This window comes from Centruroides vittatus, unplaced genomic scaffold, assembly GCF_030686945.1.
Source record: "Centruroides vittatus isolate TY-2023 unplaced genomic scaffold, ASM3068694v2 contig_962, whole genome shotgun sequence".
Taxonomy (NCBI): domain Eukaryota; kingdom Metazoa; phylum Arthropoda; class Arachnida; order Scorpiones; family Buthidae; genus Centruroides; species Centruroides vittatus.
The window spans coordinates 843,934-867,830 of record NW_027122638.1 but is presented as its reverse complement, the minus strand read 5'-3'; the positions used below and the strand labels follow the sequence as shown (position 1 = coordinate 867,830).

Below are 23,897 nucleotides of genomic sequence, written 5' to 3'. Positions count from 1 at the left end.
ACATATTAATTAATAAGTTTTTTAGTAAACTGGCTAATTTCATTTCATAGTAAATGATTTAGCAATGAATAAAATTGAACTAACGAAATATTATGTTAATCTAAATTGTGTTATCGCATAATTAATCCTGTACTTTATGAACAGTGTTTTCTCATATACAAAATTTAATTAACTGTTATAAATATTTAAAAAATATTCTATTGCTACACGAAGCATAATATTCATTACCATTTAAAAACACTAATTAGCATCGTTGAAATTAGCTAAGAAGATTATCAATGTATTGATTAAATCAGTTGTAAGTCTTATGATTGGGAAAATTTGCTTTATACAGGAATTTGGAATTAACTCAGTAATCCGTGGAATAAATTAACTAATTGATTTATGTGAAAAATATATTATAAACAATGAAATATCGCAGAAAATTGCAATTTGCCAAGCATAATTCTTGTAGAGATGTTTGATTTCTTAATACGGTATTACTCAAAGAATTGTAGCGTAAAGTTATGGTAATAAACTTCTGAAATTTTCTATTTTCGAAATACATTTCCCGGAATGTGCACAAATATTTGCATTTTCAAATAAGATGTCTAAAGACGGAATCAAAAACGGATTTCTTGGTGTAGGACTGTATGATCGAATACTATTTATTTTTCTCTTAGTAAATAATTATAAACGAATGGTTATAATGTGATTTTTTGATGTTGTTCCCATGTATTATTATGTAAAGCATCGAATGATTTTGAAATTTGCGCAAAATTCATAAGAAAATTATTAAATATTCGTAAAATTTCTATCGCCAATAACAAGATAGATATAAATCGCCAATAACCAATAAGATAGATATAAATCAGTACAATGAATAATACTTCTTTGTTGCCTTTAAACAGAAAAAAATTGATGCTTTTATCATAAAACGTTTGATTTCTGGATTTTTCTGAGATTTATAAATGCTCAGATATTCTGCCAACAGCCTGATTGTCGAATGGTTGAGGTTACAGTTACCGCTCTGGGGGACCCAGGATCGAATCCGGAGGGGTCAATAACTTCAGGAGTATTTCGAGGGTACACCATCCCGATATTGTGGGCCTGGTCTAATTCATAATGGGCTTGAAGAGGCCCTCTTGGTGTTCACAGGAAAGAGCAACGACAGTATGTTCCTGATATATTACTATTAATACTTTAAAAAGTCTTACTAAATGATATTTTAAAGTGTACAAAATCATTCTTGTATATTATATATTCAGAAAAGATAACGGATTCTTAATAGCTAAGAACTTGTTTTTTATTTTTGCTAATTACAATTCAAATATATTCTTTTAAAGATAAAAAATGGCGTTTTATTCTAAATTTAAAAAGTTAAAAAGATTATATTTTAAATTACTCACTCTATTATTTATTTATTTAGATATTTATTTAAGATACTTGTATTTTCCTAAACTTTGGTTTTTAATATCACGATATGAGTTTAACAAAATACAAAAATGAATTAAGAGAAATCAAAGATAGTTGAAGTTAAATTATTTTTAAAATAATGTTATTTATTATTTATAACAATTTATTACAAGTAATAAATAACTACATTTTAAATATTTAAAGTTTTATGGAACCAAATAATATAGAAACTTTTCGATTTTGTAACTAAATATTGCATTTTAACACGTGTTACCTTGTGTACCTTAATTATTTATATTTTCAATTCGATTTTAAAATCATTCCGTGTAAATTTTACATTTTTGTATGTAAGCAATGGCCTACAATATACTTGAAGTTTACACGTTAAGTGTACGCAGTAGGATAATTAAATAAACAAATAAAAATAATTTATTAAATTATTGAACTTAATTAATTATGATGATAGATCAGTTAAGAATCTTGCATGTTATACAGACTGGTCTGTTTGAATAAGGATAACTTGAAGGCTGTTTCATAATAAACACATTAGTTACACCAATTTCATATTCTGCCACGATGGCAAAGATGGGGGTTTCATTGAATAGTTTGGTCACACGACAAAATTGAAAATAGCCCTGACCGTAGAGCAACGTGCTGAGTTTGTCCTTTAGTATGCAAAATTTTAGAGTGTAAAGGCTATTAAACACGAATTTTTTCATGTTTATGGTTTTGGGAATCCTTAGTATGATCGCTCAATGTGTTGATAATGCACATTTCATGATATTTGAAATAAACCCACAGTGCATGTATCGCTGTCAGCAATACCAGTATAATTTTAGGTAACGTTGAACACTGCATTGACCTGTTGTGTGAGCACAGTCAACTCCAAAGACAGTGTCACTTTCACATTTCTCACGTGACGAAGTATGCAATGAAACTCCCGTCCTATCTCGCAGTTGTGAAATAATTTGAACTTGATGTAACTAATGTCTTAACACAGTTTTCAAACTATCCTAACCAACCAGATCACCCTGTATGTATTCTTTAGAAAATCCCATTGATTTCCTCAATAACATACATAAAATGTCATTACAAAAGATTCAAGATCAATCACGATGCAAAACACGTGGAATTACTTGAAATCAAACATTTTATTTCAGAGCAGCCATAAATTTTTATCATTTAATATCTAGAAACAACTAGAATAGACTTATTATCAGTAAATACGAAAAACCAAACAGATAATCAATACGTTTCGATACGGTCCTGAAAGATTAATGTTTGAACATTATCGTATCAGCGGATAATATCCATTACGCGACTGATTTCTGCAATACTTGCAATAGCCAAGATTATTAACTTTAAACTACTGTATAAAAGCATGAAATTTAATTATCATATTGAATCATCAGAGTTCACTCATCTTAACAAAATAGATCAATCTATAATCAATAACCTACTGACCATGTTCATTGATTTGGAATTGATCGAGATTCACGATAATGTCTCTCATCGAATTCGAAGGAATAAACTCTTGTTTTATTCGAGCTTGAATCTTTATTGTATTCCCTTTCGACTTTTTATCATCCCCCACACAAGCTGATCACTCATTAGAATTAGGTCAACCCATAATAGAAAAACTAATTAAATTTTTATACATGACATGCAGTTCCTAGATGCTGGATGTCACAAACAAGAATCTAAACAAGAATAAACAAGATAAATTTTACATATAACTATTACATATATATTTATATATTTTTCCAATTATATAAGTTATTAAAAACACTAATAACAATCGAATATACACAAGGTAAATACTGTGTAACTAAAATCAATACTGAAAAAAAAATTAAATAATACAATGCAATTTAATGAATAAAAACGTAATTTAGTAATAACAAATTAAAAATAATTGTCTACTTATTAAAAAAATAATAAGAAACATTTATTGCATCTCTAACGATTATTTTAATTAAAGTTAGTTTTTTAGCATTAGAATTGTACGTAAACATGAACAGAAATAATCACCAATTAAACTCTACATAAATGAATTGTTTAATTATATACATACCCATTGTTTAACTAACTGCAAAGTCTTTTTATAACTGGATGAACCGAATTTAAATTAATAACTATATTCACAATTCAAATTACAAGCTAAAGGTTGTTGTTTTTAGCAATAACAAATCATTATTTATAAGGATATTTGGTAAACATTTAAAATCATTCATTTTAAATTGAGTTTTGAAGCCTCTTTGTAGTCAATTGAATGAGACTTTCAATCAAAACTTAGGTTTGGCTTGTTCGGTTACATTTAAGCGCAATGCTCCATACGAGGATTATTAGCATACATTTAAAGACAGAAAAGCTTGTGATTACTGCAAAAATCGACATACAACAACACCTCAGATAAGGTTGTTGTCCGATTGCACACCGGATAATAATATCAGACTGTCTTAAAATCGCTATCTGAAAACCCTATAAAAATGACCTGCAGAGGCTCACTGTATTGACAATTTTTAGCGTACCTGTTGTTTGCAAATCTTCAAGCGTCACGCATACCTATACGACGAAGTTAAAAATATTATGCACAATTGATGGAATTTGAAAGATCGCATCATTGGGCAAAAGGAAGCAGGATGACCCTTTCGCGCAAATGCCGTCACCTGATTAATTCTGATCTGACTGCGAGAAAGTGTTTAGGGCAGTAAATATGCCAAGGAATATATATACGCACGACCATGCTCTGGATCTCGTGACAATTTGCCAACAGATAGACTACCAATATAGTGAGACAAGCAAGAACGGCTGCAACGGCGTATTCGTTCACTACCCAGAGAAAAAAAGGTCTCGCTACAGAATCCTGTCTGTTCCACTATCATTTTCAGGAGACTAGCAGAAGCAAATTTCCATGCAGAGAGATTGTTACCACACCATTAGCACCTCAATATCTCTGCTTTGTTTGCGGTGATCCATGAGAAAGATGCTTCGACTTCTACGGACTGGCAGTGTATCGTCTTTATCAACGAATCCCAGTTTGTTTGAAAACGGATGACCACCAAGTTAGAGAGTGCAGGACCACTGATGAATGTTTAAATTTCACGTTTTCTGTTGAACGGCAGCTGTCCCCACTGCTGAAGTGCTGATTTGAAGAGCCACTCGATAGTCGATGAAGAGAGAGACATTGATGGCACAGTTCTACGTTCAGCAAATTCTGTGCCCTCTTGCCTTCTTAGCAGGATTGCAAACAGCCATTTTCCAGAAAGCTAATGCTTGGCTGTTCATAACTAGGATTTCCCAGGATTGTCTCCGTTACGTTTATATACTTCTTTGGCCATCCCGGTCTCCAGATTTGTCACTTATCGAGCATTTGTCGTACTAAATGGGACTCCAGCTGCGGTCATCTACGAGTGTGAGAGATCGGTAGCGGCAGTTGCAACGTCTGATCCCACAGGGCATTATAGGTTCGTTTAAATAGTACCATTGCTGCGCAGGAATTTGAATTGTACCGTTATTGTAATCGCTTATTACCATAGTCACTATAAAGTTTCATTCGATCTCAACGCCTTTTTCTTGGTGCGTTACAATAAGTGTATTTCATTGTCTCTTAATAGTCAATTAGATTTTTTTAAAAATTTACAATTAGTTTAATCAAAACAGTAGAAAATATATTACTAGAAATAATTTAATATAACGCTTAATATAGCAAATAAATTGATACACTCTGTAAATTCTTAATTAATTTTAAAATAGAAATCAAGGACAATTTCCAGTTTGAGCAGAAGATACGCAAAATAATTCCAAAAGTAATGAATAAGTTAATTTGCATAAATAACAATTAATATAATCCCAAAAGATGTATTATTTAAATTAAAAATATTTCAAGAAAGTTAAGGTAAAAATTATTATTGAACCATTATAAACGTGTCTCGTAAAAACAACTATTTATAAAGATCCGATTATAAATTTAAAATGATTTAAATGTTTATTGAAACACTAAACATTTACAGGTAATTGTTTCATACAAAGAATAAATTATACGATTAAACTCCGGATAACAAGTAATAGTAATCTACTACATAAAATATATTTAAATGTAAGAAATTGTCAATACATAAAGTCTTGACATCTTGATAAAACCTTTACGTAGATCTAAATGAGATAATATGGGTGGTTAAATGTCCCATAAGTATTTTTGATGGATGAGAATTTCAGAGCTTTATAATGGAAATTCAATGCAAAATTCAAAGTTAAGGGAAAAGAAATTCTACCTCCTTTAGTCAGTTTAATTTGAAATTTATCAAATTTATATTGAAAATGCTGTATTTTTACATCTAAATACAAAGATAGATATGGAAGTTATAATTCTAGAAATTATTTTAATTGATCTTTAACATAAAATATAGTTAATCAGTGCCTCTACTCCTCAGTTTTTCATATCTAATTTTGATTTTCATCTAACTCCGTTCTCGAAATTAACGAAGGACAGACAGACGGACGACAGTGGAAATGTATAGGTCGGCAATTTTAAAACTGTAGCCCGATTATTAGATAGATATAGAACTGACTATAACCGAATTTATTCATTATTAATAACTCAAATTTTAATCTCTCAACAGTAATTTTAAATTATTTAATTCTGGCGAAATACCACAGACAAAGAATTTGCTCACAGTCGAGGAAAGATATGTATATCCTGTCAAGATAACAATAATATACGAAGCAGTTTTAATTGATTACGTTCCTTCTCTCTTAATGTATAAGTTAATTTTAACCAACTTTGAAAGAGAATTAAATATTTTTATAAAGAATTAATAAGAATGAAAGAAAAACTTGAAATTAAAAGTACCATAATAAGTTGGTAATCATTACAATAGTTGCATTTACCTGCATGATCAATCTGCTGGAAGTCAGATGTCATTACAAATGCAATTAGAAAGTTCTGTCATTGTACTTTGTCGAATGACTGATTACTCTAAAGAGATAGCGGCATGCCCAAACTTCATTTAGAGTCTACAGTAAATGCTGTCACCACTCGTCAGAAGACAAATCTCCTTCCCTGGCATGGCTTAGTAGAATGGAACTACATGCTCTGCATCAACGAATTCATATTAAAATATTATCAACGAGAGCATTAATGTATTCTATTCTGCACAGTTGTTTACACTATGCAAATTTGAACTCGAATTATATAATTATGAATTTATATCTAACAATTACAATTTAATTGTTAATTAATAGGAAAAAAAGTGAAGAGAGTTCAGCGTATAAATATCGAATTTGTAACGATTTATACTTCAGAATATTAGAAATAGAAGTTAAGTTTTGTGCAATTAATAACTATAGAATATTAAAGTATTTTGTATTGTTTGATTATTTTGAAAGTTATTTAAATCTAGTTAATGTTTTCAATAGTGAATTCTTTATATGACAGCTATCAATGTGTTAGAATTGATGAAATTTATTAAGTTTGTGAGCCACTCTCATAGAATTTATCGTACAACCTGTCAAATTTGTCGATTACGTGAAGTTTTCTCTCATTTTATCATACTCTTATTCATACTTTTATATAATTGAATGAAAAATTTAACCAATTTTTGCATCTGTAGTAAGGATTTAATACTACGGTGTCTTAATTTTTATAAGAAATCCTTCCTAATTTAAAAAAAAAAATCCTTCAAAATTTGACCAGCTTACATACTGATCTATACTATTTTGCCATTGATTAAAATTTGATATAAAATCGAAGGCAGCTTCTCCATTTAAAAGCAAATTAAAGATTTTATCTTATCCATTAATTGTAAAAAATAAAAAAAAGAGTAAAAGAAAAATAAAAACTGCCAGCATTTACTTGAGTTAAATTAAGGAACTTTATTTTTTTTCTTTTTTTTGCACGTTCTCATTTTCACTTCCTATCGATTAAGTTAACAAAATTTTCAATGGAATCACTATAATGGAAATGTCTATCTTGTCTATAAATTAGAATTTAATAGTGTTTATCGAGATTTGAGAGTTGAAAATAACTGCATTTTATTCAATAAGGAGAGATATTTTTTTTTTAATTATTAATAAGAAGATAAGAAATAGCCTAGTGATTTCCTCGTCAATTTTACGGTGACATCTGCCTTAAGCTACATTCACTCGTATCCAACTACCATTGGCAAAAATATTATTCCGAGAAGCCAGGATTTGTCAATCACGGATACTTCACTTTGATTAGGGGGAGTAACAGATATAAAGTTAAGTTATTACAGGAAAATATATATTAAAAATTTATTAACTTTTTTCTAAATAATGGAAAAAAAAACAGTTTGTAATTTAGAATTAAATTGAAAATATGCCATTATCTGAATATTCTTTTGGCATTATAATTCTCTACGCTGGTTGAATACTTGTAACAAATGTTCAAACTGTTATCTATCCGTCCATACAAAATCACAGGTGCGTGTGTGAATATAAATTCTTGTTCAATATTCTCTGCATAATGTTCTAATGTTCAGAATAGAAACGTAGAAAAAAGTGTCTGTTCTATTAAAGTAAAAAAAAAAAAAAAAAAATTAAATTAATTTTGTATAGTTTACACCCCACCACTTATTTGCTAATTAGCTATAAAGAAAACATTATTTGATTAATTAAAAATGAATTTAAACACCCTTCCGAAATTTTGAAGCTGGAAGAAAAAGTTGAACGGATACTTTAGATATTGTGTGATAAGGAATGTTTTATGACAACACAAGTGTTGTTATTTCTAGAAGAAAGTATTTCCTTATTTCTTCAGTAGAGATAAGGCTGCCGATGGAGGAAATCCTAGAGCACAGTAAGTCAAGGTTTGTATCCATTACGTATCAGAAACATTCATGTAGAAGAACGACAATCAGTAGTAAGGGGGAGGGAAGGAATCGGTTATTTGCCTTATTGAATTCAATTACTACTCAAGCAATTAGAAATGTGTAATTCTTAAGCATAGGATCAAACACGCACTCGTTAATCGATAAAGAACTGTAAGTAAAAACACCACTTTCTCCTTTTTTACAAGGAAATAATAAAATCTATGGTTAAAAAATAGCAAATGTTTGTGAATGTTTCCCATGGACGACTTCTAAAGTAGTAGTTCTTATTTTTTTTACTAGTATTTTTACCGACTTGTTCGCGTGCAACGTGAACAAGTCGGTAAAAATACCTCGCAAAGCTTTGGTCCTTTCGATCGATTTACACATTTGCTGGAAAGACATTAGAACGAATACAGGTTTATGCCTTCGGCATCAAGTATACTAGTCTGGAACCCAAATGAATGAAACCAATTGGCTGAAGGGGAGTCTGAACAAACAACTATGTGGATGTAAGAAAGTTCAGTAAACACACAAAACTTACAAATAATGCACGAATGTCATCAACCAAGCTTGATAAACGGATATAAACGGTAATAAACTTTTAAAATTAATTGTGAATTTTAATTAATTAATTAGTATTAAAATTTTAAAAGTAAAATATATACAATATATATATATAAAGTGGATTTCTTAAGTAGATCATTTTTAATTCGTTTAAGAAGGGAAAGAAATTTAATTAATATTTAAAACACTTAACATACATCCTACTACTAAAGTGTTTCAACCTTTGAAATAAAGCTTATGATTAGTAAAGGTGACGAATTCAGTTTAAGTGAACCTTCAAGTACGCTAGATTTAATTTCTAAGATGGAGTTAACAAACAAATTAGCCATTAAAAGAATCTATGTTTGCAAAGACATATTTGAATTCTCTTTCATGTTTTCAATTCAATTTATGTATTTTTTTACGACCATGAAACATTCAAAATTCCACATTTTAAGTTAAAATCTCATTTTCCTGTTTTAAAACGTATTAAAGCTCTTCACGTCTATTTATTTTTTTAAAATGAAAATTACTATTCGAGAATATTTTAAAAGTTTAATTAAATTTTTGTTTATTTCCTATGATAATTGTATTTTTTTCCCTTCCTTTCTTAAATTTTTCTAAGTTTTACTAAGCTTTAAAGAATGCTTGGATGCGAATTTATATTGTATTATAAGAAGATTTTTAGGGAAAATTTCGACTGATTAAAATATAACCAGAAAAATTTTTAAACCATTATAATTATATTGCTTGGAACTTCAGACTGAAATTTATATCTAAGGATATTCTTTATAATTATATATACAAATTTACTACACGTATATCAGAATTTTAGCACTAATTACAAAAGTATTATGTAAAACTATTAAAAATTTAGAGTAAATATCTATGAAAACTTGCATACTCGCATTAAATCCTACATAATTTCGCGCATTAATTTTCTGGAATTAAATAAAGCCGGGTACGATTCATTAAGATTAACTTTGATAATGATTTTAACTTAAAAATGGTCGAAATATGCACTATATTATACACCATAAAAATGATAAATTTAGCAAATTTAAACCAAAATTTTAGCAATAATTATAAAGGTAATTATGAACGTATTAGAGTTTCTGATAAATTTAATGTAAAATAGTACTTACAACTTTATTTTTTTTTAAATTTTATTTTAAAGCTCTTATTAAATTATTCGCCTTACTATTTATAGATGTAAAATATATCAATAGTAAGGTTCTTCATAATTAATTAATACAGAGGTTATAACGTGTACGATAATTGTAACACAGTAGTTTTATACAGTACTTGCGAGCTTAGCATTTCTTGGTACTTCTGGTTTAATGCGTGATAAGTGAAGAAGAAAAAACTCCTTTTAACCACACCCACGACTCGTGTGATTAGGAGAATTTTCTTCCAAATCATACAGGACAGGATAGCAGCAATGTGATCGACACACTAAACTTTTCTATATCCTTTATTAATTTTAATTCATTTCAAGCTTAATATTCCGCGCCAGAAAACAATTTAAATGTTATTGAAAATATAAATATGTAAATTTTAATTAGCTTTTATCTGCAGATACCGAATCTATTACACATTTTCTCGTTTATTTACTTTACAAATTTAACATTTTCGTGTTTATTTGCCTTCATAATTTAATTCATATATATGTATATTTTTCCTTTGTTGTATCTTAAGTATCTGTCCCTTATATTGTGAAGAAATTTAATAAGTCTGCGCTTAATACGTAAGTAGAACGTAAAAATGCAGACACTTAAGCTATCAAGCGACTTAAAAAATGTGTTTCGTACTTATTTATTAATAGGAAAAAAATGTTAAAAAGTAAAATAACAGTTTAATTAATTATTGAAGCACGTTCGAATCCTCAACAGTAGAAAACACATCTTCCAAACTAAATGCTATCAGCCATATCTTGGAGGTAATGTGCGCCTTGTTGGCGGCAGATATTTCGATTTTATGCTTGAAGCTGGGCCGACAGGAGCCATCCTTACAAATTTTGTAGCATATGACATAATAACGGAAGTCAATGTACCCTGCATCGGTACCCTTTAATCATTTACGCAGAAAACAATTCACGTCTACATATTTAAATATTAATTAAATCTAAATGTATTATTACATATTCGGAAAATACTTTCGCTAATAGAATAACTTTATCCATGCTTTAAAAGAATTTTTAAAAAATACGGTAGAAGTCTATTTTTATTTTCTACAGTTATAAATCAATATGCAATCTAATAATATAAAGTTCTTACAAAAAATAAAAGAATTGTTGATATACTGGATATTATTAATCGCATGACAACTCTTTCCATCTTGAAAATCGCTGGCGTGGAATGTCGAAAGTTGACTTTTTGCCAGTATGCGGGAAATTGTATAGCCACTACTAGTAAAACATACCTTATAACCCCACGGAAAAAAGAGGTAATGCCAACATGTAACGTATAATAAAAAATAATACAAATTAACGTACAGTACCGTACATAATAAAAAGCATCGAGAGAGGCCAACAAAGAAATTAATTGGGAAGAAACTTTAACATTGTATATAATCTGCTTACAATTTTCATAGAAGAAAACGATCCCGGACAAATGAAAAATTTCATTACAAAATTTCGAGAGAGTACTTGAAATATTTTTACTATAATCAGAACTTTGCCTAACACTCAAAACTTTTATATGCATATTAATTGATTTGCTCTTTTTTTGGTATAAAGCATCATTAACGTGCAATTTTTGAGATAAAAGTTATTCTAAGAAAAGAACTATTCTTCACGCGTCACTTCTTCAAAGTAGAAGGTGGGGGAAAAAAAAACTAAAATGAAAGAGTGGAAATATAGTTATTTCCTTTGTCGTAACCCTGATTTGTTGGTTCTTTATCTTTAACATATTTTATTTTCCAAATCATATCGTTTCTAATTAGAAATTTACTTGTCACAGCAAATCCCACAATCTGACAATGTTGACATTTGTAGATTCACAACCAGAAAAATGATATTATTATGCGAACAAGACAGAAATCTGGTTAAGTTCTTCTAAATCTAATAACTTTTGGCAGATTTTTCCCCCTATTTTACTGTAAATGTTCGTAAAAAAATGGAAGGGGGAGAAGCTAATAACTTAGAAAATAGAGAAAATAATAATTACTTTTTCGACTTTTTAATGCGTCACAAACGATTATGTTTTTATTTATTCTAAAATAAAAATTTCCTATTGTAAAAATGTTGGTTAATTAGCCTACATCGATTTTGCTAATTAAATTCTATTTAAGGCTATAAAATATTTAAAAATAAAACTTTAACGTTAGTAATTTAAATAAATTATTCACATCTTCCTCTAGGATGCAGACCCACTTAATTATGCCCATCATACTCTATATAACAAGCAATATGCATTCAATTATACCATAAAAAGATCGTTATTAATATTTTTAAACATATAATCATGGTGATAATATATAGTTTAATTTATTCATTAGTGTTTTTCTTGTGTCTACACAAGCATTAGTGTCTTTACAGGCGATAAATTTGGCTAATTTTTAAAAATAAATTAAAGTAATTCCGAGTGTCAAAATTGATTTTAACGTTTAACGTCGATAAAACTACGGAGTATATTTACTGGAATGGTTTTCGAAAACATTTCTGACAGCAACTAAAATTCCTTTAGCACTCTACAGCAGTCATAAACCGACTAATGCCATACCAAACTCAGTAGCTATTAATAACGGCTGCGCAACCTATAAAATAAATAGCTATATTGACAAGAATGTATTCATTTATCAGATTTATACAAGATTCTCCATGAATATTTCGTGTTAAAAATCTAATAGATGAGAAACAATTAGAAGAATTACAATCATTTAGTGAAAAGTTCTAGCATCGTTTCATTTCGATTTTAATTCTATAAAATCGCTATTCCCCGACAAACTAACTCATACAATTAATAAACGATCAATAAAAATGTGCAATGAGATTTTAATTACGGCATAATTAACTCGGCTTGTCATATAACAAAAGCAAAACATTGCCTCTCTATATATTTATATATCACAATAGGAAGTTATGTCATACATTTGCATAATCTCTTAATGGAATACTTGCGACAGAAAAAAAATACAATAAAAATAGTGCCGTGAAAGGTATGTCAAGGGATTATCCAAATTATGGATTTTAGTATATTTTGATTCTCTTTTAAATATCAATAACTTAATAAGATTTTTACGAAGTTTGAAAGGAAATATGCTCTTTCATCATAAATTATTATATAAGATCGGCTCGACTAAATATTTATCGCACATACATATAAATAGCTGTTTATCTTGGAATAAAATTGCATTTTCTTGCAATAAATTCAGACAAGTTTTATATAAATTCCAAACTTACTCAACCTATTTTTATTAAAAAATAAAGCAAAAAAAAATTCTTTTAGCATAATATAAAAATATCTAAGAAAATTAGAAAATTCTAAACTCATTTATATCCTTTATCATTTTAAAACGATTTAATTAATATTTTAAAATTTGAATAGATAAAGATGTTAGAGAGCAAACGGAATTATAATAAATTAAAGTACAATTAATTGTTGATAGTGTTAAATGATCAGGTATTTTAAGTGAGTGGTTGAATTGATTACGATTAATCTATAGATTAATACTATGAAGTGTTGAAAGACTTTAACAGACATAAGTAGACATTTTATTTTTCTGTATTTCTATATCAAATTTCCTCAATATTTTTTTCTTTTTGAATGTAAGATAAAGCGAAATTTTAAAATAAAACTTTACAAATAACACTCCTTCTAGGAAACTCTTGCAATTTCAGGTTATGTGAGATCTTTCGAAATTTTTTTTGTGTGTCGTTGCTCTTCTTTTTTAAACTTTCTCATTTATATAAAAGAATTGGACGTTATCACTTGTATATTTATAATCTGACGAAGACCATTTCAGATAATAGTCGACCTTGAATAGTCTCTTATTCCAATTTTATCCCAAATTTCTAAAGCGTATAGAAAACGCTTTCTGCATTTAAAAAAAGTGTCGAAGAAAATAAATAAAGAAAACCATTCGTCACCTTTAAAACACATCAAACGATCCGAATAAATATATTTCAACGCCATTTTCTATCAAAAAAATTTCCCATTTTTTTATTTCTAAATTAAAAAAAAAATTCTTCGTTAGGTAAAAAGTAGAAAAAACGAAATAATTTAGCCAAAAATTTCTTAATGTAAGCCATTTTTTAACGAAATAAATCGGTTGTATTAATTATTCAAAAGTTATGTTAAGTTTGATTGTTGTAATAGGTTAATTTATTAGAGTTAAAATGATATAAAATAAAACTAACCTGAGGGTTTAAATTCCGTTAATGTATCTGATAACAATATGTTGTTTATAGCAAAAAGATATATTATTTAACCAACTCATGTTTTCACCTAGCACATCCTTTTGGGGTGAACTGTGGAGACACAGCTGTGCCGCCTGACGATCTTGACTGCAACTGCACTTCACAATCTATTGAATACCGGAATGGCATGCGACTGCGCAAACCCACTGCACCTCCTACATTTTACTTCGTCCTACATCGGGTCATAAATGAGAACGAAAAATCTACTTGTTGAATCTTCTAAATCACCTATTACACGTGGCAATTTTCGCCTGTCTTCGCTAACAGTACTCACACACACTACTAACACGTCCTTGCTGCAATTAACAGTACGCAACTGACAGGAAAATTGTCACAAATAAATTGTTTTTTTTTCTTTTTTTTGAAGCTAGATAATATCAGGATACGTCTGTAATAAAAATGATATAAATATTTAAAACCGGTAGATGTATAAATTGTCAAATACAAGGGATAATTTTTGGGGTGTTGATTCTTTAGTTATAACGGTGGAAAAATTTTACTTGGTGGTGACGAATATCACTACCTTAATACATGTTTTATATTAAATATTTCGAAGGAAAATGCCGGGAAAATAAACATTTTGCATCATAAAACCAATAAAATATTTTCTTATGGATATTCAAGAATTGTTTTTTCTTTTAATTTTAAATATAAATCTAAATTAAATATAAATTTTAAATATAATAATTTATGTTTGCATTATTTAAACTTCACTGAAATAAAATAAATAGGAAAAAATTCCAGATTTATTCACCTATTGATTAAATCTACAAACATTGAATTATTCAAATTAAATATTAATTTTAAGATTTATTGCACGTTATAAAAATTAAAGCCATGTATATAAATATATATTTATTTATATTATATTTATGTACTTCACTAATAAGTGTTTATATGATGCAATTTATCATTTATTTTTGTATATAAATAAACAATAATAATTGAAAAAAATGTTTTAAAATTTTTAATCATTATTTCGTTTTTAAACAGATCTAAAAATTAAATTTAAATATAAAAAAAGTAGATATTTTTAAGAATATTTAATAAAAATATCGTTTACTTATATTGAAAACTAAATTATATATATTATTTCGAAAATATTGAATTTTATATTATTTTTTAATGCATAAAACAAATTTATAAATCTATATTTTTATTTTATAAAATTTATGAAAAGATATATATTTACTTTTAAATTATATTTAAAGAATATATATATACGTTGTTGGAAAATAATATTACTTATATTTAGGATTAAAGTTCTTTTTTTATGATCCTGAGATATAGTAATTTTAATACAGAATTTCTTTCTTAGCAAGCGCTTAATTAAATCTTAAGATTTCGATCAATCTCTTACAAAATTACACTTTAAAGCAACTGGTGTAGCCTATGCTCATTAATCAATACAATTTAGTTCATAGACTTTTTGTGTTTAAGGAATTATTTTTTGTGTATATTATATTATATAATAATAAGTATTTTTTAAGTGTTTCTTTTGTGTAACTAAACACAAAGAATTGTTTAAAGCGAGTGTTTAAGTACTAGAGCGTTAACCTATGATTAAAAAACTGAAATTGTCTGGGACCCTAGTAACGGGATACCCCTAATTCAAATTTGTCTGAGCTCCACGAAGCTATAACGGGCCACGTAAACGTAAAGAAAACCCTAAAAATATATTTAAATTTAAAAATAAATTGTAATAATTACGTTCTCGTTTTCTAATTTGAAAAATTCGAATTTATAATATAATCCAATTGGAAATTAAATATTGAATTACAATTATTTCGGATATCTTTGTATAATTTTTATTTAAAATATCTATAAAATAATTATACGAAGATTCTGTTCATCTCTTAACATTTCTCCTATTATTGAGATAGGAAAACTAATTAATTTCTGAATTTCGAACTGTAAAGATGAGTAATTAAGATTCTTTTCTCTAGGGAATTTTGTGAGCTTTCTCATTCGAATTAGTAGTAGGCCTCTACCATTTCTCCATCCATCTACAATAGAATAACATTAATAATTATTTTTTAAATATTATACACTTTTATATTTTTATAGTAATTAAATACTTAAAATCAACATCAAACCTTGAATTTACGGTTACTTTATTATTTTTTTTCTTGCATATTTAGTTCAATTTATTAAAAAAAAATAAGCAATTAAGAGGTAAAATTAAGTATTAAAAATTAAAATTTTTGCTACATTATTTTAATTAACAGTCGTTACGTTATTGTTTATTTTTTAATACTGATTACCTTCGAATTTTTACCGTTTTGTAACCATAAAATTAAGTTTAAAAATATTATACAGGAAATATCGTATCCTGTTAATCAAGGTACCGATTACTGGGCCAATAAAGGTCATAACTGAATAATTTTATAGCTGTAAAGGTGTTTAAAATACTCATTTTTATGTTTAAAATTGTTAATTGTGTCGAGGAAAGTTAATTAATTTAAATAATATCTACTATTTATTTGCAAATTGTCAAGAAAATGTCGAGCGGAATTGGACGTAATCCGAAATTTGTCAATAAAATTTGATAAATGTCTAGCCATATATGGTAACAAGCCTCCTTTAGTCAAACATAACTCTTCTGAAATGTTATAAATCCAAATTTATAACCGATATATAGCATTGGATTTTTGATAGATTAACAAGTTATACTCAATTACACATATTTCAAATCAGTGAAATACAGGAATTTCACAGAAACTTCATTTATGACCTTGGCTAATGTTATCAATTAGTGTAAGAACAAATAAGAAACTGCTGACTTAGATATTTTGGGGGATTTTTTCAGATAATTTATAGCCGTAATTAATTAATTAAAATAGATCGGCGAATTTTTTTTTATTAGATAAAAGTTTATTTTTGCTGAATAGTTCGTTATAAGAATTACGAGACGAGTCTCGAGAGGATCTTTGAGGTGTAAATTAACCAATATCCTTAGTGTATAATTTGCATGTTTTGACTTTTTAAACATAAAAAATAAAAGGTTAGGAGCATCTCCGTAATCATTTCAAAAGTTAAAATATTGTATTAAATCTTATTAATGCCCAGTACAAAAATGTACTGTGTTTTAAATTATAAGATGCCTTCCCAGAGAATTCCTGACAACTCATTAATTTAAAACTTAAAATATAGATTAAATTTAATTTTTGCATATAATTATTTTCGTAGTAACTGAATAAAATTTTACAATTTTTACAGATGCTGTTCTGTTAAGAGAAATTTTTTCCACTTACACTGGATATTTCTGATTTAACTAACATACCAACACCTGTGCTCCCAGACTAAAAGATTTGAGAATTTTCAAAATGAATGTGACTCCAGGGAATAAATTCATTTAAATATTGAAAAAAACTATTGGATACAGAAAAGAAGCACACTTCTGAATGAATGAGAAATGACTACAGATAAAAACTACAATTGAAAAAAAATATGAAAAACAAACAAACAGAAAACGTGAATTAAATTATGTTCAGGAATCGTAGTGAAAATAATTTTTATCCAGAATTCCTCTTCTTTGATAAAGTATCCGTATTAAATAATGATAGTTGGAAAGGGATCGTAGATAACAACACTGTAAAAACTGGATAAAGTATTGTATATGCCTACTCGAAAGACAAACAGTATCATGTAGGTTCTTTCAAGTAAATCGATTGGTGCAGCTCCTCTTCTATTCCAGATACTCTAATAGGGAAATAAGTGATTTAACCCACTTCACGTTACAGTTATTGGAAAGATGACTCTAATTTAATTAGGTTAGTTTGCATCTAACCTAACTTCTTTTTTTTTTTTTTTTTTTTTTTTTTTTTTTTTTTTGTAAATATGGTATTAAGAAAACTCATCAGAATAATTACAATCCTTTAAGAATACCCTGGAAATGAAATTATACTCTCATGATTAAAGAAATAATTTAAAATTTCTTTAATTTTTATTTAGATTTTATTCACTCATTGTAAAAGAGAGAGAGAAAGGGAGGAAAAAATGGCTAAGATCTCAACTAATAAGTGTTTTAAATATTTAACGAAAATATGAAATTATTGTATTAATTATTCATGTAAAAATTTTTGAAAAATAAATCTCTTAATCAGCAATCTGAGTGAGATGATTTCTTCTAAAACAACCTTCATAAGATGCTAATTTTTCTTTCTCTTCTTCTGTTTTTAATTATTGGATTGCTCCTCACTTTCTAGTTATACTTAACGTGATGATTTATATTATGATATCATACGTTATTTTATTTGTAATTAATGTCTAAACATAAGAAAATATTTATCTGTTTCTGGCAATATAAAGCTAATTATAGAAGTAGAATTCTTAAATAATTTCACCGAGAAAAATCGTCGTATCCTAATTAATTACAGTATATATTTTTCGAATTTTTAATTCATTATCCCAATTCATTATTGTAATTGTTGTATTGCTGTTATAGACATTAACGCAAAGTAAATTTTGTATACATTGAAGGAAATTGCCTGTTTTAAAAAATTATATGATAGATCTTTGACTCAAACGTAAGTCTTCTATCTTCGTTTTATCTCTAGTCTACCGGATCTTTCAGTAATTATTTTTGAAACTGGCTGTCTCTAAGCATTCCACAGAACTGAAGCCTCGGGCAAAAAATGTTTACCTGTTGCTAAAGCAGCTTCACTCTTACATCACAACGTAAACAAATATAGAAAGTATTTATTGACGTTAATACGAGTATATTATATTATTACTACAAACAATTTTTTACAGAATAGAAATGGGGTGTTAAATTTAACTCACGTGTGCAGCTGTAAAAATTAATTTTTCATGCTAGTAACAGTAAATTTTTCCGTATAGAAGATTCGATCGATCGTTATATTTGGTAAGACATAATTTTATTAGAAAAATTCAATCAAACTGAAGCTGAAAGGGGGTAAATAATAATTCTTCCATTTAGACTATTTAACGTGGAACTCGTAAAATTACCATGCTGTTTGACGATTGAAAATGATAAGGGTCGTCAAGAATTATGATGGAATTTAAATTTTATACTCATGTTAAAGTTAAGTTCAAAAGAGTATTTCGAAATTGATATAGAAATTGCAGAATCTGTCAAATATTTCTTTTTAATATCAGCGTGGATGAAGAAGCAACTTGTATGTATATCGGGCAATTTTTCCATTTAGAAAATTTTCTTTCTTCGTATTATTGTGGCTTATTTTAGGATACAAATAACCGATTCTAAATAATTTATGATGGTAAAATATTTTAATTTAAAAAATCACCTGACTTCCGTTCAAGACCGGAAGTTCGTATATTGTTAATTGCAGTATCGAGCACCTATTTTATTACTAATTGACAAGAGGAAAATGAAAATAAATAAAAGTAGAAATTACCAGTCTAATAATTTCACAATATCATCGTTTTTTTACCATACAAATTTTTATATGGAAGTCTGCATCATCGAAAATTCAAATTAAAAACATCTTGTCGAAATATTTAATTGCATGAAATTTTATCAAATATTTATATAGGCTACTTTATGTACTAATTTTTATCAGTTACGTTACAATTAACGTTCTAGTTTTTAACATTTTCAAATATAAACAATATCCTATAATGCAATTTCCTACATGACACAATGATAATGTAATCACGTGAAAAAATATACTTTCTAATTTGCATAATATATTATTAAAATAAAATAAAAATAAGTTACTCTTTAACGATTTATTTAGTCATAAATCGGTATTTATAAATTACAAACTTAGTTTTTTTTTTCTATTGTAATTTTTGCAAAAACTCTTTACCATTCTCTGTCTATCTCATCTTATTGATAAAGAGAAAAGATTTCTTTCCAATACTTTCCATCGAACATTAATAAAGTCTGCAATGCTTTCACACCACAATCCATCAACAAATTTTGACAGCCATGTCCCAAAGGCGACCGTATCCCAAAATGATAAAGCATTATTTGCCATAACCCACTTCAGTTTTGAGTTGAAATTTCTATACATATTTCATATTAAAATAAGTCTATATTATATAATAGTTCCATTAAAATTTATGTTTCAGACCTTAAAGAAATAAAAAATAAGTTTAACCTTTATCTAGTATTTATAAACAAAACTTATTGTTGCACGTAGTGTAATAAAATATGTTCTTTATTATATTATATTTTATTTGTTTACAGATACAGAATCACTTATTTAATATAGAATTATTAATATTCTATTAATACGTAAACATGTTTCTATCACATTTTTCGACTGATAATATTTATTTATTCGTGTTAAATAAATAATTATTTGGGTATTCTCAAACTCATTATTATATTAATCGAGAAAATGATACTTTATTTAATCGTCACCGGCTTTCAGACAGGTAAAAGGTAACTTAAATAACAAAAGTATAGAGAGAATGTAAAAGTATCTACATTATGGGAATGTTTTTTATGTCTTACTATTGTACAAAACAATTTATAGTATAAAATGTTATTCAAAATATATTATATTTATAAAAAAAATAGAATATTTTAGGCTATTTAGGATCATCGTGATTACAAAATTATACAAAACAAATACATTATGCATGTACATATTTATTTAAAACACCCCTAGACACTATAGGAGATATAAGCAGACAACGTGAATGTGTTTCAGTCCATCAAATAATGTAAAAAAAAAAAAAAATTTCTAAATTGGAATTAATAGTTTTAAATTGTATAATCCTGCAAATGTAACACGCAAAATTTACATTTATTTTGTTTCTATTTATAAAATAATATTATAATTTTAAAAACTTTTACGCTCTGTTAATACATTTCAATTCAATTTACAAGTTTGTAAATATTTTTTAATGGATATAACCTAAATTAAAATTTAAAATATCTGTTATATAATTAATAAAGAAATAAACTTTTATGGAATTAATAAAGAGGTATTTAGAAACTTATATTTTTAATAATTATATTATAATAATTAATATAAAAATAGAATATTTTATAATTTATTTATGTACAGTACTCTATTATTATGTAAATATTTAAAATATATTTATATTTATATTTTTACAGCTGTTATGTATAACACAAGAAAAGTATGGCCATAGGTCAAAACTGACCCCCTACCCAAGAATTTTACATTTTTGGATTCAGGACACCTTCACCCTATTTCAAGCTTAATAACTCCTGTGCCTTTTGTCGAAAATTTCCGAAATTTTGCGGAGAGATTTGTGTGTTAGGGCGGTTGATGCTGTTAAATTTTCATGGTTAAAGGTCAAGGAAGTGGGAAGATAGAAAGGATCGCGTGTCATATCTCGAATGTGGTAGGAATTAATGAAGAATTTACTCGTTATTAGCATGTATAACTTTTTATGAAACACATCTCACCTTTGTTAAACTATTGCCATTTTATAATAATTAATAATCTAAAATAGTTTTTTTAGAAAAAAATCTCGTAACAGATGGCGCCACACACAATTTTAATTTTTTGCCGGGAAAGTTACGCAACTCGTTGCTGGATTTTTTTCTTACATAATTCGCGTATATTTACTTATTTTAATTAAAAATTTTATAGATTCTGATGCATTTTATATGATACAAACCCAAATATTAACTCACTGTAATTTATTATTTACGGAACAGTTAATTTATACAGTAACTCATTAATATACGAATAAATTTTATTAAATTATACAGTTATATTTATTAAATTTTTATATCATTACATTTGTAATATTACCTTCGATAAATATCGATTATGAATAAAATTTCTCGCTTAGTTTATGGAATATACATAATTACCTTTTGAAATATTGTTTATATCATTTACTCTTGACTGTATTATTATTATAATGTTAATTATTATTAATCAAATAGACAGAGATTTATTTTCTGCATTATGTTGATAATTATGAGATCTGTTAATATTGATTACATAAATAAATTTAACTAAATTATTGATTTAACTGTGATTTATTTGTTGAATTTATTTTCTTTATATATCGATGGGTAATTATTTAATTTATAACTGTCCAATTACGCATAGGATAACTCAGTTTATAGGCACGAAGACATGTAATTGTATATCTGTTTAATATATTCTTAAATGTAGACACTAATGTAAACTTTCAAATTTATTATTGCTACAAGATTATCTACCTTTTGCTTTAAAACTTATTTAATAAAGTGAAGCTTTAAGTACGAAATAAAATGTATTTTACTTCCTCAAAATCTACATAAAACGTCTGTAGAATTATAAATTTGTTATCATATTTCTTCATAATACACTGTGTAATGGTTGTAACTGTTAATCTCCTGTTGAAATTAATATAAAGTGGGCCTATTTATAGAAATTTCTATCACTCGATTTGCATATTCTCGTGTTTTAATGAGAGAAGTTAAAACAGCGAAATATTTGAATAGAATTTATTTTTTTCTATATTTATTCCCTGAAAGAATATGCAAATGTTCAGTTTTTCTTTTCCTTTAAAAATGTAATGTAATCTGATTTCTTTTATGAAACTTGTTGTAAGTCAATATTGCATCTGTCACTCATAGGATTTGCATTTATGTTCTTCCCAATCAATACGAACAGAAGTTTTCGTAACAAAATCTCTAAGATGGCGAACTTGTCGTAGAAAATGGTATTCATTGTCAATGGACAAATTTACAATTTGGCGAACTCTTGAATCTGATGTAAAGTCAATATTGACTTTCACCTGCACTATGCATTATCTGAGTCTACCTGATATACTCCCAGATGATTCTACAGGTTCTTCTATTAGACGTTGCAATTTCCAATAGTTAACCAGTCTTAAATAAACAGTATCTAACTTAAATTTCTATTATTCTGTAATGTTATACGATGATTTATTGCGTTGTGTAGTCCACCTGTTTTCTTAATTTTCATTCTTTTTCTTTATTAGTCAACCTCATAATATAAGAGAATAAACGAGCTATACGCATTAATATAATAATTTATTAAATTTAAAAACGATTTTTCTTTATAAATCGCCATGAATAATCGTTTTTAAGTGATAGACAAGCGCTTCTACAACGTCTGCAAGTTTTACACGACGACAAGCATTTTAATTAAAGCTCATTTTTACAGAAATAACTTTATGTTAACTGCTATAATGTTAATTTAAGAGAAGGCTTTTTGCATGTAATATTGATATTTGCATGTAAGCAAAAGTTATTTCCTTAAGGAGTGTTAATTATGGAACCATTAAAGATAAAGACTCTTTCCCTTTAATGATTACTTTCGAAGTATGTTGATAAAAATACCAGATGCAAGTTTCTTAAAATGATATATGACTCGTTATAAATATAACAAAACTGTTTAAGAGTAAAAATTGTATTTTTAGAAATATTTCCGATGAGTTGAATTTATACACAGGAAAATAATTACACGTCTTAACATATAGAGATGTAACAGATAAATGAACAAACCTATCGAATATAAACTTAAACAAAAGTCACTTTGAAAAAAAAATACAATTGTAATTTAAAGATAAAATTTATAATATAGAAAAAGAAAACTTTCTTTTTGATGAGAAAATTCCAAATCAAATATCACAGAAAAAATATTTTTACAACGTGATAAACTACATTTGAAGTTCATCGATATCTGAAAAACCATACAAACTTACATTTACTGTATTAATGACTTCATCAATTTAACCTAAATAAGTAATTATTATATAAATAATTCATTAAT

General features: G+C 27.2%; 1 protein-coding gene across 3 annotated transcripts in view; it reads right to left on the bottom strand.

Moving 5' to 3' along the window:
* The window catches only part of LOC136985348 (probable G-protein coupled receptor No9), a 54,580-nt gene extending 40,188 nt beyond the window's left edge, over window positions 1-14,392 (bottom strand). For all 3 annotated transcript variants that reach the window (XR_010882331.1, XR_010882332.1, XM_067282615.1), the window contains exon 1: window positions 14,131-14,392. The gene's annotated coding sequence lies outside the window, so the exon portion shown is untranslated. The remainder of the gene's footprint in view (window positions 1-14,130) is intronic.
* Window positions 14,393-23,897: the final 9,505 nt, after the last annotated feature.